Genomic DNA, 6000 nt, shown 5'->3' on the forward strand with positions numbered 1-6000 from the left:
TACTCCCTTGATTTACCACTGTTTAAATACACTCCAAATTTCAGATTTTATTTTGGTTTTTAAAACCAAGTTTTCAGGGTTCCATTTTACCTCTCCTCTATGTTCAATTCGGCGCATGAAATGTTTTACTACGGGCACTGTTGGCCATGGATATAATTTAACCTTCCAGTAGAATACAGCAATTGCTACTTTTAAAGCCTGTGATATACTCCACTGACTCCATTAACAATGGTACATAGTGAATCAAAAATGTTGCACTGTGGTCTCCAAAGCTATGCTTATTCCACAGAATAAATTCCTCAGAAAGTTAAACCTATATGAATTCACATCTTTACAAATTAAAATTAGTGATTCTGTTAGAAAGTTACAGAGAAACAGCATTCTGACTTAAAAAAAAATTTGACCTCACAACCCAATCACTTGTTCACCTAATTATGCATAAATCTCTGTGGGGTCCAGAATGATCTGGAACAGTGACAATTTTTCTGTAATACATTTTCTCAGAAATGCCTAATAAGTCAGCTACAAAACAGGGTTGGAACAAGATTTCTCAGAATTTTGATTTTATTCTCCTTCCACTCATTGTCTACCATCAAGAGACACAGGAAAATGTAGCTTTACCTGCCTGTTGCCATATCACGTCAGGCAGTGATCTCATCACAAGAAAAACACCAGGAAGTGTTGTTCATTCATTAGGCAGCAATCTTTCCTCTCTGGCAGTACTGAACCAGTGTTAAGGTCTTTTCAATGAAACGTAAAACTAAGATGCTGAAGAATTTGTAGTCAATTATTTAAGGGCAATTTTTTAATAATGACGACTCTGGTCTGATACATTTTGCCCACCCAAAGCCTCTACAAAGCTTCAAGTGGATACTCTTTGTGGTTTAAGAACAAGTTCCAAAAATAAAACCAAAAAGCCCCCAAAACAAAGCATAAAAGCAACTAAAAATCTAGGCTTCACAAAGACTTGTTAATATGCCCATATTAACAAGGCTACGAGACTAGACAGTGTATTGTAGGTCATTTCAGAGTCTATGAAATTTTGGAGACTTGTCAGAGTTTGCTAGGAACACCCCAGACCATTATTACAGCAGCACTAATCTCATACTATCCAGATCACGATGTGGCCAACATGCCAAAAAATGGTACTCTGGAACCACTGTTAACAAACTCCAAGAAGTCAACAGTATTTTTTGAACCAAAACCTGACTCTTGCAGTTAGAAAAGTCCTGTTAATAGGAGATATTTCTGGACTTGCTGCAACTTATGGCTCAATCATTCTAAATATCGTTGTTCATGGCAAAACAGCTACCACGTTCAAAGTGAAGTTAGCTTCACTCCAACAACTGGAATGCTTTCACTCCAAAAAGGCAAAAAGTCCAGATCCAAATAGGCAGATGCTCAATTCCCACAATGATCCCTATGAAGTCAATGGGGCTCTGCCTAACTCCAGCGATCTGCCTACAGTAAAGCCATGCTTCATAGAACTGCATTCAGATCTGGGATAGTATACTAATAATAAAACTACCTTGTATTCAACACATCTGTAAAAGCATGACCTCAAAGCTAGTTAAAGGAACACTTGTAAATTTAATAAAATAAAATGCTTGGTGAATACTAAGAGTTATAAAAATATTTTACACTAGAAGTATTCTGTACAGCTGATTGCATTTTTAAAGAGATATCTAAAATCAAAAAGGAGTACCAGTATGCATAAGAAAGCCTTTTTATTGAACACAAATTAATATTTTCCACAGGAACAAGAAAGGAAAACTGATTTTTTTTTTATTAAACTAGCAGGTAATTTATATTCAAACAGTAATTATCACCACAAATGCAAAATATTTTAGATTAGATGAATCTAAAATGGTCAAATGCATATATCACGTGTCTACAAGACAAAATTGGCATTCAGTCTAAAAAAAAAAAAAATGGAAAAATAATTAGTATCTTAAAAAAAAAAAAAAACAAACACACAAACAAAAAAACCCCACCACACCAAGGGCGATACATTAAGATCCAAACTGCAATGTTATCAGTGCCAGGATCTGCCTAATCTTTTTCAGTGCTCCATTGACTTCAGTGAGAACTTTATGTGGGAATAAACTTGCCAACACAAACCATATTGAAGGGAATTATTTTACCTTCTTTTCCCCAAAAATATGTAATAACTATGGAAAATTGAATTATCCTAATTTAAATCAACTAATTTTTTCTAATGCTGAATTTCAATTAAATTTATATAATTGGGTTTCTTCATTCAATTTTCAATTTTGTTTCAAGACTTTATTTCAAAAAGCAATAAAATAAAATAACAACAGAGCACCATCTCCTTACATAGAAAGCTTAAAACAATTAACAAACAGGACAAAGACCAACATTACAGAAGAATGTCTAAAATACCAACCTTCTGCGCAGGGCACAACTATCAAAGCTCTGTCAATAAAAACCGTGTTAGTTAGATGCTGGGCCACACCAACACTTGATGCTTCACGAAACTTAATATAACATACTTTGGAGGAAAAAGCAAGAGGTGCGTTGCTGCAAGATAAAAGGAAAAAAAAACAATTAGCCATATTAAATGTATGCATGTATTTTCAACTATTATTTCTTAATTTAAAAAAAAATGTTTTAGACTTCCTGGAAAAGTAACCCAAAAGACAAGAATATAGAAATTTACTAATTTGCCTCCTTACTATGTCACTAAAAAAAGCATAGCATAGCCCCTCCTCCTTTTTAATGGAAACTTACAGAAGCCAAAATCCCAAATTAACAAGGCTGATTTTCTTTACAAATCTTGCTAAACAACATTCACCAGTACATTCCAAATTACTATTATAAGTAGCACATTTACTCAACACATTTGTCGAGGAAATAATTTACAGTTTATCTTTTATCCTTCAAATAATCCTTGTTTAAGAAAGTCAAACAATAAGCCCAATCATTTTTTAGTGGGTCCTTCAGATATTAGCCCATATTAACCGATACTCTTTCTTAGGCCTTCACGAAAGAAGTTTTGTTAATTCATATTGAGATAAAAGCAGTTCACGAGAGTTCTTTCAAATGTTAGGTCTTAGTTCACTAATGTAACAAAAATCCTTTTTATCATCTGCCTTAGTTTGGCATAGTGCAGTACAGAATAACACTGGAGGAGGTAGGAGGAATTCACTATTAGGCTAGAATAAGGAAGAAAATTAAAAATATGCATGTTGGGTAATTTCCTTTTCCATTAGAAAGTACACCAACAGAGACGTTAGAAAGTACACCAACAGAGACGTTAGAAAGTACACCAACAGAGACGTCAGAAAGCACAATACATAAACTTTGTAATCTTGATCAAAACCAAAGTTTGCTTTAAAAAATGTATAAAGAGTATAAACCTTGACTAGGGAATACAAGCAATTTATTTCTTCATATGAAGTAAGTACAGGTAAAGCCTTCAGAGACAGAATACAATAGGATATTGCTGGAACATCAGCAAGTTCCATTTGGAAAAAACATCTGTCTTCTAGCAAAGTAGTAAATAATGGAAAATACACTGCATGAACTGTTTAATCCTGACCCTCTCTCAACTGAAACAGAAACACTTGTCAACTTTCTGGAAGTACCAGAAGCAGTTCAAATTTAGCCCAATCCATCCTGTAGTCCCTCAAATTCCAAGCAGGTACTCCCAAAGTTGTTGTAAGGAATTAATTAGGCTTTAGTATTTAAATACAAACGCAGAAGTTTTAGACACATTATTTCATCATATTAATTGCATAAATGAACCAAGAACTTAGTCTGAGGCAGGCAGATTGGTACGTTTCTGGTTACCAGAAAGGTAACATGTAGGTAAAATATCTAGAGAGCTGGCCAACTTCAGAACAGCAATCAGAAACATTTATGATGGAAAATTCTGTGAAAACAGAGACATTGAGGAAGCAAAAACAAACAGGGAGTGGAAGAAACATAAATATGAAAGTCAACCTTATACAATTTAGAAAAACATTGCAAGATGACTCAATTTCTTCTGTCCATTTAGTTTGTCTGTAGCAGACAATGTTTTCACAGTTTCAAGTTTTCACGTTCAGGAAGGAAATAAATGTATAAAATGGCTTTTGAGCCACCTGTAAAGTCTTGGTTCAGAACACTTTCCATCAGAGCTGACAAAGAGCTATGACTTTCTCAGTACTCAGCAGAAATGTTTGCATATGACTTGTAATCTTATATATTCTGAAGAGCCAGACTTTGCTCACTGCAAAGATTTTTTTTTAATAGCCACAGGTTGGGGTTTGGTTTTTTTTGTTTTGGTTGGGGCGAGTGGAAGGGGGTCTGTGTGCCTGGGTTTGGGGGGGAGGGTGGTTTGGGTTTTTTGTTGTTGTTTGGGGTTTGTTTAAATACACATGCCAGTGTTACAACCCAAATGGCTGAAGCCTCCACTGAAGATTCTGTGGTCCAGACTTCTAACATCTCTTGGCTTTTTCCTTTTTTGTTTTCATTGCTAACTCAAAAACATAATTCTGTTCCAGGCAGTTCCAGGCTCCATAAATAATCCTTATAAATTTCAACATCTATAGAGCCAGCTACGACAAGTGTATTTTTTATAATACCCCCCCCCCCCCCCCCGTATTTCCTGGATTTCAATCACAAAAGCTATCTGGAAAGTATGGTAAAAAATATTAACATCGGAACACTGCTGCAACAAAGCTCTAAAAAAGAAGTCTTGGTACAAAGTGTTTTCTGAAGGTTAAGCTAATCATGCAATTCACTGGAGAAGTGATGAAGAGGAGAAATTCTCTTATAAGGAGACCACCTCTGCTGAAAACACATCAATGCTGCATCTACATTGAGGGAGATGATTAATATCCAAAAGATCTAAGATTTTAAAAGGTTTCACAGTGATTGGGTCCTCTCCTTTTACAAAGCAGGCCTCCTAAACTTCCCCAGTAGGCTTTGTAAGAAGTCTTTCTTAAAACAGAAAACTCCTATTCTGTTTTAATTCCTTTTGTTCCATTTTTTCTGCCAACCTTTTCTGAGGCTGAATTGAGGTAGAGTCATAGTCTTCTTCCTAGGGTTACAAAGCACTGATGCAAAAAAGCAAGTCCTACATCTCTGATTTAAGGTTACTATAATCCAGTTTCTTTAGGAAAGCAAGAAAACTCAAAAAGGAAAAAGATCTGAATAGTATTCAGATGTTTCTGCCATTTTTGTTTTCTTTTGTAGGAAGACAGTAACATCCATCTCCCAACAGAACAACCACCAACCAAAAAACATAAGAATGACCTATTCAGAAAGCTACAGTGAAAAAAAAATCAAATAAAAGGCTACAAAACATCCCTCTAAGGGTCCAAATTTTCTCAGGGTGGTGGTGAAGACAACAACAGAAATGAATAACCTATCAAAATAAGATGTTCTGGAATAATTGTGCAGATCACATTTAAATAAGGCTCTGTGTGTTTTATATCAAAGGCCTTATCTATACTGCAGTCACTACAGGATATAACGACATCTAAGAAACACTCGTCTGTAGTAGCCTCCAAGACCGCTCCAGAACATCCAGAAGCAAACAGTATTATAGCAGAGCTTTCAACACCTAATGCAGACAGTTTGTGCCTCCCTGCTTTCAAACAATTCATTCTGCAAAAATTCAATTGTTGCTCAATAAAGCTTTTCAATATTTAACTGTTCAAAAATCCTCTTACAGCCACATTTGAAGGCTTATCGTTACAAATGTAATTTTGAAGGCTTCTCTGAAACAGACTTCAACTGGGTGACAAACATAATGCAAAAGCATGACTGGGACTAAGAATCTGATTACAGATGTCACTGGTCTCCTAGTGTGCCGAAAAACAATTCTAAGCTGTATGAGTAGTTGGCATACTGGAGTACATACCCAAGGCAAAAGACCTGTCACACAGCTTCAGATTTCAACTGTACTGCAATCTGAAAGTAATCTATAAAGACTGGTCTTGGTCTTGTTCAGAACTGTGAGAAAAAGAAGCCATATTTCATCTTCACACA

General features: G+C 35.4%; 1 protein-coding gene across 1 annotated transcript in view; it reads right to left on the minus strand.

Annotated features, from left to right (window-relative positions):
* The window catches only part of LOC148055175 (uncharacterized), a 32233-nt gene extending 29698 nt beyond the window's left edge, over positions 1-2535 (minus strand). Inside the window, 1 exon segment of the mRNA XM_087762579.1 lies at positions 2408-2535. The gene's annotated coding sequence lies outside the window, so the exon portion shown is untranslated.
* Between the last annotated feature and the right edge of the window lie 3465 nt (positions 2536-6000).

The sequence above is a fragment of the Nipponia nippon genome, unplaced genomic scaffold (genome assembly GCF_047370975.1).
Source record: "Nipponia nippon isolate SJK-2023a ecotype South Korea unplaced genomic scaffold, ASM4737097v1 scaffold_26, whole genome shotgun sequence".
In the NCBI taxonomy this organism is placed as follows: domain Eukaryota; kingdom Metazoa; phylum Chordata; class Aves; order Pelecaniformes; family Threskiornithidae; genus Nipponia; species Nipponia nippon.